Source organism: Jaculus jaculus, chromosome 2 (genome assembly GCF_020740685.1).
Source record: "Jaculus jaculus isolate mJacJac1 chromosome 2, mJacJac1.mat.Y.cur, whole genome shotgun sequence".
Taxonomy (NCBI): domain Eukaryota; kingdom Metazoa; phylum Chordata; class Mammalia; order Rodentia; family Dipodidae; genus Jaculus; species Jaculus jaculus.
This window is the reverse complement of record NC_059103.1, coordinates 151,821,093-151,846,889: the sequence shown is the minus strand read 5'-3', so window position 1 is coordinate 151,846,889 and position 25,797 is coordinate 151,821,093. Positions and strand designations below refer to the sequence as shown.

Genomic DNA, 25,797 nt, shown 5'->3' with positions numbered 1-25,797 from the left:
TGTCTAGAGGCCCTGGCACGCCCATTCTTTCTCTCTCTCTCTCTCTCTCTCTCTCTCTCTCTCTCTCTCTACCTGCTTCTTTCTCTCTCTATCTGTCACTTTCAAATAAATAAATAAATAAATTCAACATCTTAAAGTGTCAAATTAAAAATTATAGTTAAAGCAGGGCATAGTGGCACATGCCTTTGATCCCAGCACTCGGGAGGCAGAGATAGGAGGATTTCCATGAGTTCTAGGCCACCCTGTGACTACATGGCAAATTCCAGGTCAGTCTGGACCAGAGTGAGACCCTACCTTGAAAAAACAAAACAAAATTAGGCTTGTTTTGTGGTCCAATAGATATTTACTTTAAGAGTAGCAATGCCCGTGTGCATGGTGAGCAAAGCAAAGCATTCTGGAGCACAATGTGTGCACATGTACATAAGATAAAACTGCCACACCCACTGAACTCACCAGTCAGCTCGAAGAAGCCAGATTGGTCATTGCCCTGATTCTATACTGGTAGTTAAGAATACCTTTTCAGTGGGGCAAATGAAGCAGTTCAGGGGTAACCCAGCTCCCAAACAAAAACAAAAAGTGGCCAAAGATGAGAAATGTCCTTAAGCCTATAATTAGAAATCTGGCTTTTCCTTAACTGGCTTTCCCTAAAGGAGTTCTCTCCCTAGATCTCTTTTTCCTTATTCCTTCCCTATATCTCTTTATCCTTAAGGCTGGCTTCCTCCCTAGTTCTCTTCCTCCCTAAAGGAGTTTTATTTCCTGTAAAAACCCAGATCAGTCACCAGGCATTACTTGCTCAGAAACCCTCCTATTTCATAGGAGTTCTGCCTTCTTTCCTTTTCTTAATCTCTATAATAATATCTTAGTCTATAATCTCTATAATAAAATCTTTCTGAACTTCAAAAAAGTCAGCTATCTTAAGTTTAAACTATAGGTTTTTCTTTTATAATGTTCTTGAATTCTCTAAATCTATTAAATGTTATAACTCACTTTGTCTTCCAAAGCAGGCATTATGTTATTCATATGATGCCAAAGACCTAAAGCATTTATTTGTTATTTGCATAAGTGGTAACAATGGTCAGGATAAATTTAGAAATCCTCTTTTAGCTTTACAACTTGTATTTTGGCTCTGGACAATCTAAAATTTTGATTTTCTTCGTATTGCTATTATTAAAACATCGTATGCTCAGTAATACTAGAATCATGAAATGTGCATGTACTTTCCAGACCATAAAAAATTTTGTGATGTTGTACTTTTTTATTTCATAAAAATATCTAGAAGACTGCTTAACTAGCAATTTCCAGATGAAAGCAATGTCTAGCAAGTAGCAAAGGCTGATGGCAATGCTATCCCTAAATCTCAATTTCAAGCTTCATGGTGCCAATTTTACATTTTAGCTTCAGTATGAAAAGTTGAATCTAAAAGGGTTTGTGCTTTTCTAACAAGTCAGTAGATTTCTGTTTTCTTGGTGGTACCAGTTTTTAAAAATAAGAATATGCTTGTAAATTTTAAAATGTTTTCTAAAATGTTAGACAACTGTATTAGTTCTGGTAATTATTGTTAGACATGGTATTGTGGTAGCCTTTGTCCATTATAGTGGAGAAATTATAATATAGGCATATGAAAATTTAAATAACAATATAAAATAATATGTTACTTTAAATATGTTTTTATTGCCTTTTATAGTAATATGCTAGGTAACTAAAATGAAGATTAATTTCGCCATTTCATGCCTCATGTGCTCCAATTTCATCCAAATGCAAATATGATAATCCGGGGAACAGAGTTAGATTTCTAAGTGTCTTGACACTATTGTATTCATTACTCACTCACCAAGATGAATAGTTAAGCTATATTTCTTGCTAATATTTTCATGAGTATATTATATTTTGTACTATTAGTTTTCATTTTCTAAAAATGAATGATTTCTTCACCTCTTTTTCTCCTATTGAATTTTAGATACACATTTTAATTTTTGTATATACTTAACATGATAGAACATGTCTAAATTAGTAATCCAATTTGAATACTATAATTATATGCATAGTTGAATTTGAGTACACTGCTTCTGCATGTTACAGTCATTCTTTCAGTGGATTTAGGAATTACATGCTTTATATTTCAGTCCTAAATCTGTTTTTGTTTACCAGTAGGCACATAGGGCAAAATGTAAATGTTTTTAAGCCTGTTCAGCTGTTAGGAATTAACACATACCTATCTACTTTAGCTTTTCTTAAGGTCTAAGATATTGACAAGAAATATAGAATTAGTTGAAAACCAGAATGATGTCACTTGTATTGACTAAATAATTGGCACCAAGGTTAAAAGTATCAAGGTTAAAAATAAAGATGTGTGGAAGCAAATCATCCTCACATATTCTCAAAAGTAATTGTGCATATTTGTAAACCATCAGTAGTCTTCTTTTGCTTTACTGTAACTGGTTATGTTGTCCATAATATACACCATGAACTTGAACATGCCCTCAGTATCAGCTGGGCATGATGGCACAATTCAGGGCTAGCCTGGCTACATGATGAGGCCTTGTCTAGAATTCCTTCTCAAAAACTTACTATCTCCAAAGTAGAATCAAAACTAAAAAGCTTAAAGTCTTGTTCAAATAATACAATATGAATAACAGATCTGCAGGCTTTGTGCTGGGATGTTAGAGACAGGATTACTAAACACTATGGTCATTGAAAAAAAAGAACTGATGTATTAAACGTACACTTAATTTAATGATTTCTGTCTCTGCAATTCTTAACCTTTCCAACTGGCTAATAGTAGCATGTCAAAAGGTGAATTACTATAGACTTTCATTTTAATAAATATTCAATAGCATTTTCAGAATTGTTCTCCCAGATACCATTCATAATAAGCAGCCCAGTGCTGACAGTGATGCTTCTTTCAAACTTCTCATAGCCACAAGGCATTTGGCATTTAGAGCCTTCTCTATGTATGTTCACAGCGCCACAGTCCTGAAAACTGTCAGCCTTGGACTGGAATAAGTCTTTTACATATCCACAGTTACATGGACAATAAAAGGAACTTTTTTATCTTTTCTTCTCCCCATAATATGCTAATGTCTATGGTCAGAGAAACATCATTTAATGACTGCATGCTACAGTACGCAGTATGGTAAACTGTACACAGTACAGAACAACCCTCGTAGTGGAAAATTTCATAGCATGCCTATATGCTGAAGTTCAGGAGCTATCTAGAAGATGAGAAATTTCTATTTAACTTTTATTAATGTTTTTCATGCAAATGGAAATGTGATAAATGCTTATGGTGAAGAAATCATTGCATTCAGTATAATAACACAGTATCCCCCATTGGCTTCTTAGAATAGCGAGAACTGTTCTTGTCCTCAGAGGTTCATGCTGTCTTTGCAAGACTGATTGTGATGCATACTGTAAATTGGAGGAAACCAAGATAATTTAGATTTTTAGATTTTATTGGCTAATTTTAAGGTAGTATCTGGATGGCATCACATTCTGTCTATAGGGAATATCAGTCATTTGCAGGTAAAATTCTTCATTTTCCCTCAATAATCAGGAAAATTCCCACCCGCTATCTTCCTCCTTTCCTGTTTCAGCTGTTATTAATCTGAAATACCAGGAAGAAAAAAAGTAGTGTTGACATAACAAATGTTACCTTGTAAGTTTAAGGTATTGGGGTTTTTGACATCTTCCTAGAGTTATAATTTACATGTCATCTAATCCTTTCTACCTGCCCAACTCTGATGTTTAGTAGACTTAGAGAATTAGAGAGCTGTCTGCACGATTCAGCTTCAGGTCTCTCCAGCCGTGGGCTCATTTGCAGCCAGTCCTCATTTCTTCTCTCAACCAGGCAGCCATGAACTTTTCTGGCTATTTTTGTCTCACTTCCTATCTTTCTTTGTACATTCATCTTCTGGAGAATCTCTAGACATTTCATTTGGGATATGAATTTTACCAGTAAAAGTATAGTTTGCCATCTTCTTAAAGGTCAGCACCACATTTTCACTGGTCATATTTCCTGTACCATCCTTGTGATATGAGCAGGATTGGAGATGCTTATTAAGTAAAAAGGGCAGCAAAGAAGACCTGCATACCTTTAACAAAGTGCATATCATATTAAAGAATGCAGCACATGCTAGATTTTCAGCTTTTCCCTCCTCTGCTCCCTAGGTCAATCTGACAATTCTACCACTATACTGCTTATACCCTGAATCCATCTCCTAACATAATGCTGTAGAAATCATTGAAAAGAAGAGATCAGGTACAACCCCATGTGATTTAGGGAACTAGAAAAGAATCAGATCTGGAGAGCTCACCTGTCTGGGGGATGTGCACAAGCCAGGAGTTCCTTGGGCCTGATGTCCTTTAGCATTCAACTTCAGTCTGGGCACAGATGAGCAGCCTGTCATCCTAGCACTGTGGGGCGGTAGGGACTCAGGAGAGGACCTTGAACTTGAGGCAAGCTTGGGCTACATAGTGAAAGCTTATCTTAAGATGAATGAATAAATAAATAAATCAGATTATATAAAAGCCATGAAATTCAAACACTGAATGTTAATATCTAGAAAATGTGGGTGTTTCTGTAGTAAAGTGCAGCTGCCAGAAAAAAATTCTAAACAATAAGTTTAAGTGAGTTTTTGGAGAAAATTCATTTGGTAGCAAAGACCTCAGTTTTCAAAAAAATTTGCAATTCATATTTACTAGGTTTTGTGAGAATTTTCTACTATATCCTAGAATACTACATTTTTGTCTGTTCCATCTTTTTGACTTCCCGCCCTCTCACCCCCTCTGCCATGCGCACACTTTATGTAACTTTCCATCAAACTTGACACAATTGCAAACCAGCTGTTCAGTTTCATGGATGAAGGCCAGGTATGGATGGGCAACAGTCAGCCAGGCTTTGGTTTGTGGTTTCACCTCCATGCAGTAAGGCTGGATTGTAGCCATGATCAGCTACTTCAGGACCAGGGCCTTGAAAGAATGTGGCAGTTTGTTGAATCTAAAAGATACTGTAAACAATATATCCATGGAGAAAAATCTGCAGGTAGCAATCTCAGTTATCATTCCAAGTAGTTCCAGGCTGGTGCTTGGCAACCCTCACGCCTACCGCAAAAGCATGGGCTGTGAAAGTTGACAACGGTAGGAAGAGATGAGAGAATCCACTAGAGAAGATTTTTGTGTGGTCAATAAAGAGACTTTAAGAAAGACAGGGAGAGGCTGGTGAGATGGCTCAAGAATTAAAGCATGAGGTCCTCTGGGGCTAGAGACCCCGGGTTCAGTTCCCCAGAGCTCATAGAGAAAGCTGGTGTGACCATGCAGGTCTGTAACTCCAGTCCATGCAGAGGGCAGGGCTGGGACTTGCTGGCCTACGGCAGCTCCCAGTTGAGGGAGAGGCTCCAGCTCAAGGAAATAATGTACTTGAAAGAAAAGGGCACTCAAAGTTCTCCTCTGTTCGCTGTTTACACAGGCATAGCATATGCATCTAGCCAGGTGCATATTTACCACACAGCACACCCCATGCCACATACATAATTAAACAAAATACAAGGACATGGGGTTTGCTAGTGGACTCATAACTAAGAAAGACTGGGTCAAGAACAACCCAGAAGACATATTCCAAATTGTTAAATCTGCAGCATCATGTAAGATAATTTGCCTAATGATGCTTAGTGCCATTAATACTACACCAATACATTAATATGTACTGACGAGTACGTATACTCATTAGTCATTTACCCATAGTTTTCCCCATTTGTGTTTATTTCCAGGTTCAGAAAACAGCCTTTAGTTGGTTGGTCTGAACTGGTTTGCTGTGGTGCTCCCATCCCACTGTAGACACATGATAAGTGGAAATGCAGACTGTGAGCAATAAGCATGGTGTGCTTTTGTTACAAGTGAATGCACATGCTGTTTTGATAGTGACACTTCAACAGAACCTACTAGATTGGGAGGCTATATTTCGTATTTCATCAGCACTAGAGAAATATTGTGTACTTATAGGAACATCCAAGAAGGCTGCCTCCTGAGGATGCAAGAGCATTGCCAAGGCCAGAAGTAAGTTCTCAGCCAAATGCAATGCTGAAAGTCAACAGAGACACTGAAGGGAAGTGGTGCTGATGCTTTTATAGGTGCCCACACATGCATGCTAAGGGCTGCATTGCTCTGAACTGTTATTTTAATCATTTATGTGCTTTCTAGTTTTCAAGCACTACTCTTTAAGTTCTTAATTGTTCGAAGGATGCCACCAGAATATCTGAAGATGAGCCATGAATATGGAGAGTGAATATCACATGGTTGTAGAGGTATGGCCCCTTCCCACTTTCCTCTTTACAGACTTTACCTCTTAGTTTCTTGTTCAGCCATCCAGGGTTCCAGCATTGGCCACTGGGTCGCACACAGATCTCTCAAACTCTTCACAAGAACATTTCTTTTTCTACCCATCCCAATTCTCTAAAAAGCTCATTTTGTTCTGCCCTGGTGCTACGCTTGTCTTCTCTTGCCATACACCCTCCTAAGTTTGCACACCTTTCTTCTTGTTACCATATTTCCTGTTGTTAAAAAGCTGACAGCCCACAAGACCCTCATTTTGTCATTTCTGCACTGCACTTCTCATTTAACACCCCCCCACACTCCACTCCTACCACACAATGGCTATCCTACAGCACTAATAGTTTTTCAGGCTGGCTGAGTGTTGGCACCCTCAGGGAGGTCTAAAACTTATTGATATCAGCTCTCTCTCCACCAGTCATTCTAATTAAAGAGCCCTCCAGTAGGGCCTCAACCTTGATGGCTTCTGAAAACACGAGGAGGAAGCTGCCAATGCTGATAACCAGCAGGTTAGAGAGCAAAACGCCCCAATGCTGTAGCATCAGGAACCACCGTAGAAGGGGCAGCCAGGGAATTTGGAATAGAAGGAGAGGGAATTAGAAGTAAGGCTCTACCCCACTTGTGCCTCTGTTTACTGTCCTTTTCGGCCAGGATCACAGTAAGAGGCATCCATGTCCACCTGACTGGTGTGACTTCTCACTTGGCCTTGTGTTGTTCTCATCAATAACTCCCAGGCAGCCAAGTGACTGGCTCAGCAGGTAAGAAACCATTCTGGGAGAAGCCTGACCTTCTCTCCTCCTGCTTTTCCTTCCTTGGGCTTCCTCCCCTGTACCCTGGTGTTTCCACTTCTTCATTAACACAATATAAAGCAAACATGACATCCACAGGGGACCCAGCTCTGTTCCCAGGTGCAGTTCTCTTCACCTCTCACTTCTAGGACAATGAGTCTCTGCTGGGAAACAGAGGTATGGAGTAACTTTCTTCTGAATTGGTGGGAGAGGGAAGGCCAGCAAAACTACCAGCCTTTCATAGCTTTCTCCAATCCTCTTGACACTGGTAGTAGTCTCTGACATCCCTCTCTGTACATTCCCAAGTGCAGGAGTTGGGCAAGATTGCTTTGGATGGCCTCCTTTGTGCAGCCCTCTGTTTTGAAGTCTCATCTCCAGGCTTGCTGTGGTCAGTGTTATGTGTTTTCCAGAAAGCAGGATGGAGGAACTTTTGGGTGTATCCTCTTGTCACATAATATCTATAAAAGCTGAAAGCAGTTATGGCATGAACATGTGCAATACTATTTGGGCCTTGGTGCTTTATGATGAGGCGATACTATGCTTCAAAGACAAAAGCTTTATTTATTATTAGTAGATTGGAAAATTTAAGTGAGATGACTTTGATAATAAGTGTGTCCAAGCTATTTTAAGGAAATCAGATGTGAAAATTATGTGATAATTTAGTGGCACAAACAAATAAATGCTTTACTTTGCAAAGTTCTTTTTTTTGTGTGGAATTAGTTGAATGCCAGTCTTCTTTAATGGAGAGCATTTACAAAAGTTCTTTTATGTGTCAGTTTCCCCCAGACACAGATATTGCACAAAGCAAACTGCACCCTGCAGTTGTTCCATTGTGAGGTGGGAAATACAACTTTTATTCCTATTAACCCTCATGCCTCAGTGTGAGAACACTGCAAAGGTGGGCCATGGCACAGGCCAGTAATGAATTAATGTGCATATCTATTCAACCTGTATTTAAGGAGTACCTCCTGTGTGCCAGGCACCATTGTAGGAAGAAGAGACAGAAGCAAATTGCTCTATACCTTGATGTCCTACTGGGAGGAGACAGGCATGTAAGCGAGGGTTTATTGGCAGACATTAAGTCCTTGACAGAGAGTAAAATAATCCCTGTCATTGGCAGTAAGTGGGTGGTGAGGAAAGGCCCCTCTAAGAGGTGAGCTTACATTGTGGTATGAAGGAGACAACCAGGGCCCCACCTGGACAAAGCAGACCCAGACAGAGTTGAGGACGGGTACCTGCGCCCTGACCAGCTTTATGTTTTAAGCAGGTCACCCTTGGTAGCACCAAGTCACAAAAGGTAAATGAACCCAGAGAAGGGAAGACTGGAGCCAGAGCCAGGAAGAATGGGAAGAATGCTGACCTGCTGTTGAAGTGCTGCTCTTGGTGTCTTTCCTGTCTTCCCAGACGGGCCAGTGCACTGGGATAAATTCAGAACTTAAAAAGCTCTGGAGATGTGATTTCTGAGGCTGAGGCTATAGCTCAGCTGGTAGAATGCTTGCTTAGTAATCATGAGGCCCTGGGTTTGATCGCCGGTATCACAGAAATGGCATGGTGGCACATTCCTGTTATCCTAGCACTTGGTGGAATGGGAGGACTGAAGTTCAAGGTCATCCTCATCTACATAGTAAATTATTAGCCTGAGTTATATGAGACCCTATTTAAAAAACAAAAAAGGAAAGGGGAGGAAATTGAAATAGATATGCTGGACTTCCCCTTATGACATGGAGTAGGACCAAGACTTCATTAAACATGCAGACGTGGCTGATACAAGACTACCTGTGGACTAAACTGTTCCTTTAATATTCCCTTTAATTCTCACAGATCCCTGTGAGAAGCTTATTTTCTGAGGTTACCTATTAGGAAGCAGGCTCAGTATGAGGAAGCTTCTGCCCAAGGTCACACAGCTGGTGCATGCAATGGAACAAAACCATTTGCCTCATTTTGTGGAGACTTACGTGTGTGAAAATGGTAAAGAACAGCTATGCAGAATTCAGAAACCCTCCACAAATAAATGCGTCATGGATGAATGCCATCTCTCAAGACCAAGGTTCTCTGTATCCCATTGTAGTGCAGAAACAGAAATGTTCATGGTCTACTGCAGTTTGTCACAGCAGAGATTGCTACTGGGATTATTTCAGAGCAAGAGTCCAACACTTCTCCTGAGGTTTTTGTTTGTTTGTTTTTCATCAGCAAAGATCAAACTCAGCAACTACTGTGTGGGGTTAATTATCCAGAGAGGGTGACTTCTAGTTTCCCCATTGGATTGCTTGGCATGTGGGATCAGTCTCATTCTCATCACTCATGGTAATTCAGGCCCACCTCTCAGGGAACTGCATGAAGATAGGGCAGATATGGTGAAGGCAGCATATCCCACCAATCTGTGCCTAGAGTTATATCTAAGTGAAAGAGGAACTTTACTGACAGTCTTGAAAGAGAACTGTAAACAGTTAGCTGCAGTTTTAAGAACCATGGATTTGTATGGGGAAAGACTAGCTTTGTGATTATAGTGAAACATTCTGTGGGTTGATTATATGCACTGTCCATAAAGTCTGGAAGTTGTATTCTAGAATACATTGTATAGTATAAAGCCACATCAGTATAGCATTTGTCATGTTGGTCACCTATTTCTAGAAGTCTTTATGACCACCCTGATGCCTTTTGAAAACTAACTGGACTAGTAAGGGCTTTCAAGGGTTGTCTCACCCTGCAAAGTGCTTGATGACTGTCTCACTCTCCAAGGCAGAGTGTCTCATGTGGGGCAGATTCAGGTCAGGGAAATAGTCAGTTCTGTTTTATGCAGCTGGGTTTATGGTACCAAAAGGCTATCTACTGTCAGCATGTTATTTTCTCTGTTGATTTCAGAACAGTCATCCCTTGACATCCATGGGAGATGGGTCCCAGAGTGCCTTGCAGATACCAAAATCTGAGGATGCTTCAGGCTTTTATATAAAATGGCATACTTATTTACATACAACCTACACATATCCTCCTTTGTACTTTAAATCATTTCTATTACTTATATGACCAAATACAATGGAAGTGTTAGGCAAATTGTTGTGATAATACATTGTTTTGAGGAATAATAGCAAGAAAAGGAAGCCTGTATATGGTCTGAACAGATACTTTTTTCCTGAATATATTTAACCTGAGGTTGATTGATTCCATAGATACAGACTCTATGGGCTCAGAGGACCTACTGTGTATGTCATTAAAACCTCACCTACTAAATGTTTGTTGAAAGTCAGGTGTTTTTTTTTTTAAGCAAAGTAATGTATATTCACAACTCCTACTTTGTAAGAGAGGGAACCTAGTAGATGTAGTGATGTGTATAACTTACCCTAACTTATGGGACTAGAAGTGTTTGAGTTGGGACTCAAGGAGAGACCTGATAGAAGTCATGTTCTGGTTTTCTTCTCCTTTTTTTTTTCTTTTGCTATAATTTACCCTTTGGGATGTTACCACCACAACAGATAAGCTCCAGTTTCCAGTGTTGTTATCAGTTAGGGATTAAAGAATGAATTGTTAAATCACATGTCTATCTGACTTAGGTAAAGTGGCATAGTTTACTGGCTTTACTTGAGAAATTATTTTTGGTGTTTTTTTTTTTTCCTATGAGGCATGGGGAAAAGTTTAATTTACAAAGTTGAAATACTTTTTAATCTGTCAAATTCTTTCCATACAGAGAGGTAAATTTTAGACAAAGCTAAGATTGCATTTGATTACTAGTTGATGGACATTTGAGAAGTCCTCCTCTCTGAGACACAAAGATTCTATACATGTGTTAATATATTTAGAAAATGAATTCATATTCATAGTGAACATCTTTCTCTGAACTTTATTATAGAATGTGAAATTGTTTTAATATGCATAAATTACTTTTATTCAGGCAGATATCCAAACTACTTTTGTGAAGACACTTGTTTTTAATTCTGTGACCCAGGATACAACTAAATTCAGTTGAGAAAATGTGCCACTCAGTAGTGACTTAAGCGTTCATGGACTCCAGCCTGTACCAAGACCTGCCTTGAATTACCCATTCAAGTATGTGGATCCTTGGCTAGATAATAGAGAAAAAGAATTGTATTTAGAGCTTCATTAGGAGTTCCCCTGAAACAAACTGTATCTTTGGACTATGATTGTGCAACTCAGCAAATGCAGATACGCAGCTCCCCAACTGAGCCTGTGTGCCTTCTTCTATCCCCTCTTACTCTTCCTGCAGTCTTTGTCTTCCTCTTGCCCTCAGTAGACCCCACAGACAAAGCTGCAGATCACTTAGCTGCAGGCATTATCCTGAAAGCTCTGTACTCTTATCTGTTAAGCATTGAATCTGTCTTTTCATTTTAAATCCCATTGCCTTCATCTGGGAAGCATATGGTCCTGCATTATTTCTGAAGTCTCCTAGCTGGTCTACATTCTGCCAGATTTGGCCAGAATGCTGTTCTCCTCTGGTGCCAGGGAGAATTTCCTAACATGCTGATTTGCTCGTGTCATTCCTTAAAATTCTACATTATTTTTTTCTGAACATGGTCTTCCAGAAAGTTTTGCCTCCTCAGCATGGCACTTAAAGTCTGTAGAGGTAGATGACTTGGTAGCCAAGTAGTCTGGCTTCTTATACTCCCCTGTGTTCTAGCAGTACAGCTCTGTTACTCATGTCACCTGAGGCTTGGCATACATCCCTCACTGGAGGCCCTCTCCTGACTACTGTACTGCTCACTTCAGGTGCCCCTTTCTCTTGACAAGCTGATCCCAACAGTCTAGTCTCTCAGCCAATCTGGTTTAGAAGTCCTTAATTTGCACTCCCTTACTATATTATAATGTCTCTTTCAAGACTCTTTTAGACTCTACTGTAACTGTCTCATTTTCTTCTTTCCATTGGACTAAGTTCCTTGAAGACAGACATCACATCTTACTACTTATGTCCACAGAGTCTGAATTGAATCTATTGTGTAGGAGCCAGTAAAATATCTGTGCTCTTGGGAAAGCTAAATATCCTCTGTGCATCATTGTTTCCATTGAAATAGCAAAACTTTTCTTGTAGAGTTTTCTTGTACAGTTTTTTAATGAGAGACAGACAAAAAGAATTGGCATGCCAGGGCCTCCAGGCACTGCAGTCAAACTCCAGATGCTTGTGTCACCTTGTGTATATGTGTGACCTTGTGCACATATGTCACCTTGTGCATCTGGCTTAAGTGGGACCGGGAGAGTTGAACATGGGTCCATAGCCTTCTCAGGTGAATGATTTAACTGCTAAGCCATCTCTCCAGCTCATTGTAGAGGTGGTTTTTTTGGGTGGGGGAGGGGAGGTTTGAGAAATAAAAGTATAATGCCTGGGGAGCTCTGGATGAGTGGTCATCCAGAGAACATACAGTAGAGTGCTCACTGTCTGTAGAGTGCTGCCGGTTGATAAAGCAGAGAAGGAATTGGACAAGTTCTCTAGGAGAGCATTTTGAAGAATAGAAGGATCTGTGATCTCTGTATCTCAGGAGATTTAGGTAATTGTTCAAATTGTTTTAAATATGGGAAAATAAGAGTTGTATTAGCAACTACAAAGGCCTGAGATAGATCTGATCTTTGTGAATACAGCTATATTATTAAGGTGCATATTTGGTAGTATACAGTATTCATGGTCTGAGAGACTCAATATAGGAAAGGTGTAGTCCATTCTCCGATTAATCAATAATTACAACTACTTTACATCAGAGTCTTCACAGGGTTGCTTTTGCTGTAAAGCAAGAATACTGAGAGACTTTTCTCCATGTTCTCTTCGTGTTCCTACATGGAAGATTGGCTCAGCACAAAAGATGTGTCTCTGTCTATTACCCAGTACAATAAAGATAAGGTTTTCTGCAAAGGAAGACTCCATTATGGACAAGACAAGATCCCTAAACTCGGGACACTATTGCATGCACTCTATCTCCTGAGAACCTTACCACAGCAACCCCTGTATTTGGGTACCAAGCACAAGGGACTGAACATCAAGCCTGCACTGATGGCCATGCTGTGTCTTCTTCTAGCATCCATCTAAATGGGCAGGCCAACATTTTAGCTTGTCAGTTGTATAAAAATCTCAGATCTTTTATAGTTCTTTACAGGATTTGATAAATCTCTGCTTGTAAAAACCAATTAACATTGAATTACAAGGATAAACAATAAGAATCTGGTAAAAGGCTTACTTCAAAAAACTAGGAGCAAACCGACTAGCTATGATTTCTAAGAAAGAAAGTGTTCTTTCTTTGCTGATTCAATGTTTTCCCCACTTAAGGATGACAAATGTACCTCCTCAATTTGTCTAAGGTTTTCATTTTGACATTTTCTGTAACTTTCCTTTACCTTTGTTGGAATTTAACTTTTTTTTTCTCTGTTAAGCTATCTTTTTCTCAGTATTTATGTATGGTGGAGTCTGGTTGCTTAATTGTGTGTATTAAATAAATAAGACAGTTTTATTTGGGCTGTTTTTCTTAAGAAAGTTCTTTCTAAATGTTTTTTCCATTTCTCCATACCCAGCTCCATCAAATTAAACCTAAATATATCATAGTCATTTTGCTTTTCACTTATTGCGAGAATGAGCACACTGTAGGATTAAATGCATTAGAGGAAGAAAGAGAGCCATTAATAAAGTTTATGTGATGCTGTTTCAGTGCTACTGTTTTGGAGGAGGGGATTGGACAGTGGGGGAGTAAGGATCATAGAAGTAGTATTGATATCTAGTTGAAATTTTAATAACCTATTGTTACAACACAGTGCTCCATTTTTCTCTATTATACCCTTTCATAAACATATAAATCACCCGGGCTGCTCCAGGTCCTTTTGGGAAAGAGCTGCAGCACAGATCACGCAGAATCAAGCATCACAGAGCCAAAGCACACTTGGGATAATAGATACTGAGTGTTTTAAGAAAGCAGGGTATCCAGGTAATGTGAAAATATATTTACGGATTGGAGAGATGGCTCAGCAGTTAAGGTGCTTGCCTACAAAGCCTAACGACCTGGGTTCGGTTCCCCAGTACCCACATGAAGCCAGATGCATGGAGTAGTTCATATACTTGGAGTTTATTTGCAGTGACAGGAAGAGGCTCTGGCATGCCAGTTCATGCCCCCACCCGTTGCAAATAAATAAAAATTGTTTAAAAAAATCTTTGAGACTAGGGAGATGGCTCAATGGATAAAGTGCTAGCCACACAAGCATGAAGATCTGTGTTCAATTCCTAGTACCCACAAAAAATCCAATGTAGTAATCCTGGTGTGGGGAAGGCAGAGACAGGGGACCCTGGAGCTCATAGGCCATCCAGTCTACCTGATCAGTTGGCTTTAGATTCAGCAAGAGACCCTGTCTTCCAAAGAATAAGGTGAAAGGTCACTGAGGAAGATCCCAACATCTCCTTTTGGCATACCCACATGTGCTTACACATGCATACATATATACCCACACAAAAGAAATATTAAAATCAGAGTAAATGTTTGGTTTACAAGAATCCTGAACTTTATCTTGCTTTGCTTTGCCAATTCTTGATGTATATACAAATATACATGGGAGGATCCAGTGACACCCAGAATTTCCCTTTGGGGTCTTCACATCCAGCACTGGGTGTCTGGCCAGTTTAGCTGAAGCTTCAACTGCCACTGCCCAGGAACCCTCACTCTGCAGCTACCTGGCTTCACTACTCATGCTTACATCCCCAGGGTTAGCCTGGCTGGTTCTGGTACTTTATGCAAGTAGAGTCACACTCTGTGTATCCTGTGACTGCCCCTTTTACTTGGTTTATTTTTATATCTAGTCATCGTTTATTTTCACTACTGAGTAGAATTCTGTTGTCTGAGTAATCCACAATTGACATATGCAGTCTCCTATTGACGTTGATTTGGATTTTTTTGTTGTTGTTGGTATTCTGTTTGATTATGAATACAGTGCTAAGAATATGCAAAAAAATCTTTTAAGTGGGTTAGAAAGTTTTTCTATAAATGGCCTGCTAGTTCATAATATATGCATTGGAGAGTATATATGATTTCTGTTACCTGTTATTTTTTGAAACAATTCTTAGAAAATATAAAAACCACTCAACTTGTGAATCACAGTTTGTTGGATCCTTTTTTCAGATATATAGCTAAGAGTAGAATTGTTTAAGACCAGTTATGGACTCAGCCATTCTGACAAGATAGGTATATAATTCAGTGTGATCACACTTATTTACCAATAACCCATCATACCTCTCCCACACTATTTGCCATTAGTATCTTTTAAAATTACTTTTCTAGTAGATAAGACATGGTACCTTATTATGGGATTTTTGTAATTGTTTCCATATGCAGGAATTTTTATATATTTTACTAGCTATTGCAGTGCTTTTATGTGTCTCAAATGTTTTCTCTTGCTTTTGTGATCTGCTTTACATTCTTTTGTGGTAGTAGGGGGTGGTTGTTTTTTTTTCTCTCCCAAGTTACTAGTGGAGTGTTTCTTACCCAAACTGCCTAGGACAAAAAATTCAATTTTTAGTTTTGTAGGTGTTGGATAGTTGCATAAACTTTATCAAGTGAACATCCCTAATTTGAAAATCAGATATCTAAAATGTTCCAAACATCACCTTGGTGTTCACAAAGTTTCAGATTTAGGAACATTTTAGAGTTTAGAGTTTTGGATTAGGATTGCTCAGCCTGTAATAGCTTTGTGGGGTACACATCACATATTATGAAGTTTTGTCTTTTAAAGTATAAAATTCAGTGAATTTTAAAAGAATATACAACTGGGTATGGTGGTGCTTGCCTTTAATCCCAGCACTTGGGAGACAGAAGTAGGAGGATTGCCATGAGTTCAAGACCACCCTTAGACTACATAGTGAACTCCAGGTTAGATTGGGCTAGAGCAAGATCCTACCTCCAAAAAAAAAAAAAAAAAAAAGTATTTACACAGAGCATCTGAACTTTAATGTAGTTGAATTTAGTAATCTCTTTGCTAAGAACTTACATTCTTTTATGTCTTAAGATATTCCTTCTCAGAAGTTTGAGACAGGAGCTCTCAAATAAACAAGTTCTTCTCTCACTGTGAATGGACTTGGGCTTTCTATGTTTTCTTCTCAAAGATTTTTGATTTTGTCTTTCACATTTAAACGTTATCTTGGAATTAGTTTTTGTATATAATATGAGGTTTCACCAACAAGCTTCTCAGGGTTTTTTTTTGTTTTTTGCTTTTTTGTTTTTGTCTTTAGAGGTAGGCTCTCACTCTAGCACAGGCTGACCTGGAATTCACTGTGTAGTCTCAAGCTGGCCTCAGGTATTTTAAAATTATATTCAAGAATTGTGAGGGATATTGATGTTTTGTTCTCAAAATAGGAAATTTGGAAGCACATAAAGATTGTAAATTAAGTTGAAATTGAGTAAATGAGTATAATAGACATCTAAAACAAGCATATATTTCTTCCCCTTCTTCTATACAAAAACAGCAAAATCTACTCATGGTGGGCTTGAACTACTGTATTGTGGTCCTGCCGTGAGATTTAAAAAAATGAACGAGATAACTATTTTACATTACTTCCAATTCTAAATTGTGATTTAGAATATGTGTTAATTATTAATAACACAAAATTCTGTTGTTAAATAGCCACTGTAAGCCAGGCATATTAAATATAATCCACTTTCTATGATTAAATTGTATATATAAAAGATCATAAACCAAAAAATAGATGAAAATATATGCTATAGCGTATAAAGCATTTAACAGCTGAAAACATTGACTGTGTGCTAAAGTATACTTGACTGCCTTAACAATTCCGTGCAGCGTATACGAAAGATAACCTCACTCAACAGACCCCAGCTTTACTTAGCTTTGCTCCTCTTGTCCTCAGGAAGTTGCAGATAGGAGCTTTGACGAGACCTCAACTCTGTAATGTGCTTAGTGTGTTCTTTTCAAGAAAGTGTTTCTATGTATTCTTCTTTGGCAAACAGCTCCATCAGTGGAGACAGGTAGAGAGAGGGAAGTCCTGCCTTTTCCTCATAAGGATTTCCCAGTAGAGCAATATGCTGTTTTGGACTTGGAGTATGTAGTGTGGACTTTTGTCATTCTCACAATGGGCTCTGCCTCATAGAACACAATGTACCTTTCCATGACTTTAATGCTTCTGTAAGTTATTTAATTTTCTGTACTACTTGTCTCTTCATTGCTAAGATTTCTTCCTTGGGTGCTTTTTGCTAGATTGGCTGTGAGTCCATCTGGTTGATGAAGCTTCGTTTTGCTAAATCTCCAGAATGGCTTGTTAATTCTTATTTTACATTGCACTGAGTACTGTACCATGCAGTTTCCTTCTGTTCACCCAAGGAAGAGAATATGGCTACATTAAGCAATAATGTGATAAATTTAGTTTTTAGCCAGAGGAGTTGCTATTTGCTCTTAATTGGCACATAGAGCACACAATCAGAGGGTTGATTCATTGGAAGTGTGCCAGGTGAAGGCCTAGCAGCCACCTCCAAGGACCTCAGAGAGCCACACAGATTCTCTTAAGGTGCCTTTATTAGTGTCAACTTTACTCTTTCTTCCATATTTGTTATCATTCACTATATCTTATTTGACTTTGGCACTTGCAAACAAATTTTTAATAGTAACAATTCATGTTAATCACCAAAATAATAATTTTTATTGAAAACAGACTTCATGTCAGAGTATCTTAGAGAGACCTCATTTACTACTTAGCTGTGTTTTTGCCACTCTGCACTTAAGGAGTTAACTAAAGTAAAATAGACGTATCCTAGGACTTTGTGTACAAGTTAGGAATATTACTCTTAATGGCTGTTCTACAGATAGGTCAGTGCGAAGAAACACCTTCAGGTAAAATGATCATCCATACATTTTGTATAGGGCTGGAGAGATGGCTCAGCAGTTGAAGCACTTGCCTTCAAAGCCTAACAACCCAAGTTCAATTCCCCAGTACCCATGTGAAGCCAGATGCACAAAGTGGCATATGCATTTGTAGTTTGTTTGCAGTGTCCTGGCCTTGATGTACCCATACTCTCTCTCTCTGCCAGGTGTGGTAGCACCTGTTATTAATCCCAGCACTTTGGAGGCAAATGTAGGAGAATCACTGTGAGTTTGAGGCCAGCCTGAGACTACATAGTGAATTTCAGGTCAGCCTGGACTAGAGCAAAACCCTACCTCAAAAAAAGAAAGTCTTGAATAAGTGCTTCTGATAGACTGCTTAGTCAAGAAAGATGCCTTCAGATAATTACCAAAGAAGGAAAATAACCAAAAACTTATGTAAACTGGAAAGCAGTCATGAAATATCACCTACATAGAAAAGTCCTTTTCTTCCTTTTTATGACACAAAAGTTAACATCACTTAGGTTCTATTTTGGTAAAACATTTAAAATGTGTACTTTACAAATGGATTTTCTTATGAGTTAAATGCCATTGTATTGTTTTGAAATTTCCCTTAAGGCTTTTGATAGTCAGTTGAAATTGATTTCATATAAATGTTTGCTGCTTCTTGACATTTCCTTTTCAATAGCAAATGCAATTTCAGTGCTTAACAACAATTCTAATTTTAGCCTCAAAATGAAAGAAAGGACTTGCTGTACCTCCAGAAAGATGTAGTAAGAGCAGACTGACTTTGTCCTAATCCTCTAAGTCCAACTAAAACTCTGACATATTGTCTATAAAACAAGCCAAAGAAGGCTCTAAAGATGGAAAAAGAAGACAGACCATCTGTGGACCACCTGAAATAATCCAGTTATATGATAGTACTTTTCCCTGATCCTCTGGGTACCACTAAAACCCTGAAACATTGTCTATAAAACAAACCTAAGAAGACTCTGAAGATGAAAAAAAGAAGACAGACTATATGAACCCCCAACAATAATCCAGTTACATGTTACCTGGGTTTTTGTTCTATGTCAGTAGATTGAAGTTGAAGATGCCCACAAGCAAGAGATAAAACAGCATCAACAAATAGCAAAATTTGTTTTTTCCACATAGTACCTGTGATGGAATGGCTTACAAAGAAAACTTTTAAAAATAAATGTTTATTTATGAAAGTGATAAAGAAAGTATGGATATGCTAGGGTCTCTTTCCCCTGCAAACAAACTCCAGATGTGTGCTCCATTTGTGCATCTGGCTCTACATCAGTACTTGGGAATTGAACCTGGGCCAGGGAGAAAACTTTTAAACAATTGTAAATTTTAGTTGGAAAATATAACCTTAGAAATCACCTAGTCTGAATGGTAGAGAGACTGAAGAAAAAATAGTGGAGCCCCAAGAACTTGTGAGATTATGCTAAAAATCTAACATTTGTGTCATTGGGGTCCCATAAAGAGTAGGAAGATGGAGAAGCAAAAGAGTAATTGAGTATCTAACTAAAACCTACCAAATTTGTCAACTCTACCAGTATAAGATGTGGAATATAGTAACCTAAAAAAATATCCACATCCTGACCCTCAACACCATGAATCTATCTTATAAAGGGATTGTATAAAGAAGATTTAGAATTTTGAGATCATGAGACTACCTTGGCCTATCTGATTGGGCACACAGGAGTTCTCAAGCAGAGGTCATACAGGGTCACAAGGCAGATGACAGATCTACAGGAGCTTCTAGACATTGAATAGGTCTAGAAAATGGCTTTTCCCTTAAAGCTTCCAGATAGAGTACAGAGGAACATCTCACCTTCAGATCTTTAGGATAATAAATTTGAGATATTTTAAGCTACTAGGTTTGTGGCAATTTGTTATAGCAGAATAGGAAACTAATTCACTGAGTTAAAACTCAAAAAAGATACAGAAATCCATAAGAAGATACATCTTCCTTTGAAACACTGAAGACAGAGGAGAAAATCTTGAAAGAAGTGAGAAAAACTTTGGGGGTTTTGAAATTTGAATGGCACACTTTATCAGAAAGTAAAGATCTTAAAGGGACCGGTACAACATAGTTCAAGTGCTCTAAGACTGTTTTTTTTTTTGTTTGTTTGTTTTTTGTTTTTTGTTTTTTAATAATCCTATATCAAGGGGCTGGAGAGCTATCTCAGCAGGAAAGAGTGCCTGCTGCACAAACAGGAAGACCTAAGTTTGCTCTCCAGCACCCACATAGGAAGTTGGGCAAGATTGTGCATACCTGAAATACCAGAACTAAGTTGGGTACAAACAGGAGGATGGATCACTGGAGCTGTCTGGTCAGCTAGTCTGGAGAGATGGCTTAGCAGTTAAGGTCCTTGCCTGCGAAGCCTAAGGATGCTGGTTCGATTCTCCAGGTCCTGCATAAGCCAGGTGCACATGGTGGTGCATGCATCTGGAGTTCGTTGGCAGTAGCTAGAAGCCCTGGCGTGCCCATTCTCACTCTCTCCCTCTTTCTGTTTCTAACACTAAATAAATAAAAATAAAATCTTCTAAAAATGGGGGGCTCCAGTTCAGTGTGGTACTCTGTCTCAGGAACATAATGTGGGAGAGTGGTAGAGGTGAACATCTAGCATCTTCCTCTGGCCTCCATATGTGTGTGAACAGGGAATGCACATGTGTGCGCACATGCAACTAAATGAAAAAAAAAATCCTATATTCAGTGAAAATACCCTTCAGGAATGAAAGGTGAAGAGAAAATCATGTTACTCTGGTGAAGGGGAAGTAATCTGTCCATAGCTCTCTTTAGAGGACTGGCTATAGGAAATACCCTAAACAGAGAGGAAGTAATATTGGGAGATACAGAATATAAATAGAGCTAAAGTCAGTAGACTTTTTCCTAAATTTCATCTAAGGGTTGATACACACACATACACACAACACACACACACACAAAAAAATTATAACTATTCTAAACACATATAGAAGAAATATAAATATGCATATATATGCACATACATATATACACGCATATGTATAGAAGACAATTTTTTGTAAGGTTTTTTATATTTAATTCAAAGTTCTAATGATATCTGTGTATATGTGTATGATGAGATGCTTTGAATGCTTGCTAAAACTCAAAATAGAATTGTAAACAATGTTTCAGTTACCTCATAAGTCATAAGAAAATAGAACCAACAGAAAATTGATAAAGAGCTTTTAGATAATGTACTTAATGGTAACAAATGTTCCACCCTTGCCATTTCTGTGCAGTATAATGGTGGACGTTCTATTTGGGACAATAAGGTAAGAAAAGAGGGAGAAAAGGCATACAGATTGGAAAAGCTAAGATAAAACTGCTGTCCTTTGCAGATAACCACCTAAGCATCAAATGCCAGTGAAGCTACAAAACTGTCCCCTAGAAGTAAGAAGTTCAGGAGAATCACAAGATCCAAAGGAAGCACAGAAATCAGTAGTAGTAGTGTTCTTATGTCCTAGAAATGAATACATAAATGCCAAATTTAAAAATACAGTTCTAGGGCTGGAGAGATGGCTTAGTCATTAAAAGGCACTTGCCTGCAAAGCCTAGTGACCCTGGTTCAGTTCCCCAGTACCCACATAAAGTCAGAGACACAAAGTGGCACATGCATCTGGAGTTCATTTGCATTGGCTAGAGGCACTGGAACACCAATTCTCATTTGCACTCCCTCTCTTTGAAAATAATTTTTTAATTGTTTTTTCAAGGTAGGGTCTCATTCTAGCTCAGGCTGACCTGGCATTCACTATGTAGTCTCAGGGTGGCCTTAAACTCACCATAGTCCTTCCACCTCTGAATCCTGAGTGCTAGGATTAAAGGCATGTGCCACCATGCCCTGTTGAAAATAAATTTTTGAAAACCTTTTAAAAAATACAGTTCTAAGTCCAAGTGTAACCCCTAATGTGGTTTGGGTTGATATTAATATGTTTGTGTGTGCTTATTGATTTTGCTAGTATACTATGTGATGGAAGATTTGGATAGGAAGAGGCATTGTATATTAGGAAAAGCCCATGGGATGTATAAGAATTCTTTGTCTTCTTACTGAAAATCTACAGTTAGATTTAAAAATTAAATCTATTTCAAGGGGGATATATTTAACTGGCAAAAACAAAGCACTTGGCCTTGACTAACAAAAGGGCTGTGAGATGGTGAGCACAAGTGTCGACGAGGCCGTTTCCTCATGTAGGAGAAGCATAGCACACTGCAGATGCTGATTCGCCTGACATTGACAATCTGGTTTGACACAGTTTCTCTCAAAATCTCAGCAAGGTGTTTTTGTAGTCCTAGGCAAAATTGTTCTAAAATTTATATAGAAAGACTAAGACTTACATAGCTTAGGTAACTGTGTATGTGTGTATACTCAGGTGTGTGCAAGTGCACATATGTGCACACATTCTTTCTCAGTATTACCTGCTGTGAGCCCCAGGGTCCTCTGATTCCACCCCTCAGCACTGGGATTACAGACGCATGCCACCAAACCCAGCCTTTTATGTGAGCACTGGAGATTGAACTCAGGTCCTCATGCTTGTGAGGCTGAGCTGTCTCCCCAACCCAGCTTAAATAATTTTGAAAAAGAAGAAAAAGTGGAACAAATCAGTTTACCCAATTGCCCAACATATTCTGTAGCAACACTAGTAGTATTTATGGAGAATAGACGCCTAGATCAGTGGACCAGCATCAATAATGCAGGAAGTATTCACACAAATATGTCCCCCACCTGTGTTTGGCCAAAGACACAAAAGGATTTCTGTGAAGGGACAGATGAAAGGAAGTACTGATAAAGAAAATGTTATCAAAACTTTACTTTGTAGAAAACCTTGTTAGGGCTTTGAAAAGGCAAGCTACAAATTCAGAGAAAATATTTGCAAATCCTGTTTACAAAACAGTGAAACTCAACAGCAACCAAAAAAAATGATATGGTTACGTAATGGACATGGGCGGGTATAGCTCAATGGCAGCGTGCTTGCCTAACAAGCTTGAGGCCCAGGGTCTCACTGTAACACACACCCACACCCACATATGCACTAGAGGAAATGAGTCAAGAGAAAGAAGAAATGGGTAAGTGGTATAGACATTTTATTTAAGAGGGGTATATATAGATTAAGCATGTTTTGTTGATCCATTTAATGTAGGACAGTAAGGTTGTTTTAATTAATTCACATTAATGGCATAGAGTTAAACATTACTGAGTATGATTTAAAACTTTGTATATCTAACTTTTTTTAGAAGAAAATAGATTAGAAAATGTGCAAATTCTAGGCTTACATTTCTAGATTGTCCCAAGAGCCACAAATATTTTGGGATTGCTCTTATATGAGCCATGATTGCCACAGTCCTCACTGTCGCCACCCAATCAGTGGCTTTGTAACGTTGTACATACAGGGGAGCATGTTTTACCCACCTCGCCATTGAATCCTAAACCAGAGAAGAATGAGTGCCTCTGGCTCTCTCCACTCATGTATGGCACCTGTCTGACCCATCAGTGTCCAGTGTTCACTTGCACCCTTTGTGATGCTGTGAGAGATGCTAGTCCATTGGGACCTCCTTCCTTACCCACCTGCCCAAATGTGACTTCTCCTTCAGGGTTCTTACACCATTTTGAATACTTTAGTAAAAAAAAACTTCTTGCTTCAATCTTAGTTTTAATATATGTAAGCCACATTTCTAATAGCTTTGAAGCTGTACCATTTCTTTCCCCCCACATACATTTGTTACCTGAGTAATTTTATTGGTTATATTCTTTCTGATCATGGATTACTTAAAGATATCTTTCTGAAAAGCCTCCATTATTAGTGAAATTATACTTGTTGAACTCAAGACCTTCATGGAAGTGGAGAGGTTGAAATCCCTAGTCCATTCATTGAAGCGATTCACTAAAATGAATCAGGCATACAGCAAATAGATTATCACATTCCTAACCTACTTTCTACATTGTTCTAACTCCTTTGACATTCCTTGCTAAAGACTTTCTAGTAGTTTCTTTAGGGTTTCAGTAGTGTGCTTATAGGTTGGTTTTGTTTTGTGGCATGTATTATGCAAAAGTAAGAAGAAATATTTCTTTGATGTCTTGTTTTCTGTTTCAAAACCTCCACCTCAATTTGTGTTGGTCTCACTCTATAGGGACGCAGAATTTGAGGGCATCTCTCAGTTTGAAAGAGTTGAGCTGGTAGAAAATGGAATTAAGGAATTTCACAGTAGTTTACCTTGAGGGAAGGATTAATACTGTTACAGAGAACTGGGGTGCTTAGGAGTAATCATATAACCCCATATCTTGAGTTCATACCTGCTTTTAACCAAAGCATTATATAAAACAGGACTGAGAAGGATAATTGTTAAATTGTCACATTTATTGAGGGAAGCAAAGAACATAGGGAAGGAAATTGAATACATCCACGTGGTCCGAGAGCCCCTGCAGTGGGCCTGAAAGAAACATAAAATGAGAGAGAGGAAAGAAATGAAAGTATAAAGAGCTCCTGACATGTGGAGGGTGGGAGGGAGTACAGAGCTCATGTGGGAGTAGGGGTCAGAGGTCAGGGGCTGGGGTTCAGGAGTGTAGGTCAGGCAGCGAAGAGAGAGCTCCCTCTCCTCTGCCCCCATTACTGTAGTGGGCTTCAACTTCCGGTTCAGGGGAGCCAGAGTGAGGGCTGATTGGCCTGGGCTAGAGGGTGGCCCAGAGGGCCAACCATGATGTCAAGTCCTGGGGTCTGAGTTTGACCAATCACAGTGTCAGGATTAGATTTGAATTCTAAGAAAGGAGATCTCCCTGCCAAAAGAGGCCCAGGTTCTTTATGGAAAAACAGATCTAGGGAACTCCTTTAAGCAAGAGATAAGAAGTCAGATCATACTTGATCTCTAGCAAAGTAGAGGTTGCAAGGACAGACTTAAATGACATTCCTGCCTTTACTTTTAGGGCCTAGTCCCCCTAAACTACCTAACAAAGATATCTGACTCCCTCTCAATACGTTATTCACATTGACAGACTTGGCATACTTAGCACACTTTTGTCTCAGAGTAGACATTCAGATGTGAATTCATTGAGTTCAATGGTGAACATCCAAGTTACTCAGCATTATCTCAGCACAATGGTATTGCAAACTTCAGTATTACCATTAGAAGTGCCTTGTGTCTGACCAAGGAGCAGATGATAGGGGCTGTCTTGCTTGAACAAGTTGTGTTAGCATTGGAGGATGACCGGAGAGTACATGAATATCATGGTCTTCCAGGCTAGTGGATGATGACTGAAGAAGTGGCTTCTTGCTTAGTTCCTGTATTTGGCTCCCATATTCTGTTTGACTTTCATATTAGGATTTAAGCTGATCAAAAGTGGAGGAGGTCTGGGAATATGGCTTAATGGCAGAGTACTTGCCTAGGATGGCCTAGGGCCTGTGTTCACTTCCCAGCACCAGAAAGGCGAAGGGGAAGGGAGGAGGAGCTTACATAAGGAAAACTGCAAGAGTGAGGAGGGGAGATCAAGACAGGGAAAGGAGGCTGTAATGAAATCCTCTGTGTCTAAGGCTGCTAAGCTCTGTTATTTCTCTCAGAAGGGAAGGCCTGCAGGGCTTTCCACAGACCTGAGACCTGGGCAGAAAGGGAATGTTTACAAACAAGAAAGAAGACAAGGCAGTAAATGAAAGGATGTAAGACAGAGTGAAGGTAAAAGCCAGTACCCTGGAGCCAGACTATTTGTATCCAGGTTTCTGCCCACCACTTACTAGCTATATGACCAACCCTAAGAAAATATTGACCTCTTGATGCTTTAGATCCTTCACCTGTAAGATTGAAATTCTATGGTACCAGTAAGGGTGGGTCGTTCCAGGGGAAAAGGTGTTTTGAGTAGTGTGT

General features: G+C 39.1%; 1 protein-coding gene across 2 annotated transcripts in view; it reads left to right on the top strand.

Annotated features, from left to right (window-relative positions):
- The window catches only part of Pag1 (phosphoprotein membrane anchor with glycosphingolipid microdomains 1), a 162,248-nt gene that overhangs the window by 10,053 nt on the left and 126,398 nt on the right, over positions 1 to 25,797 (top strand). The gene's annotated exons all lie outside the window — the stretch shown is intronic.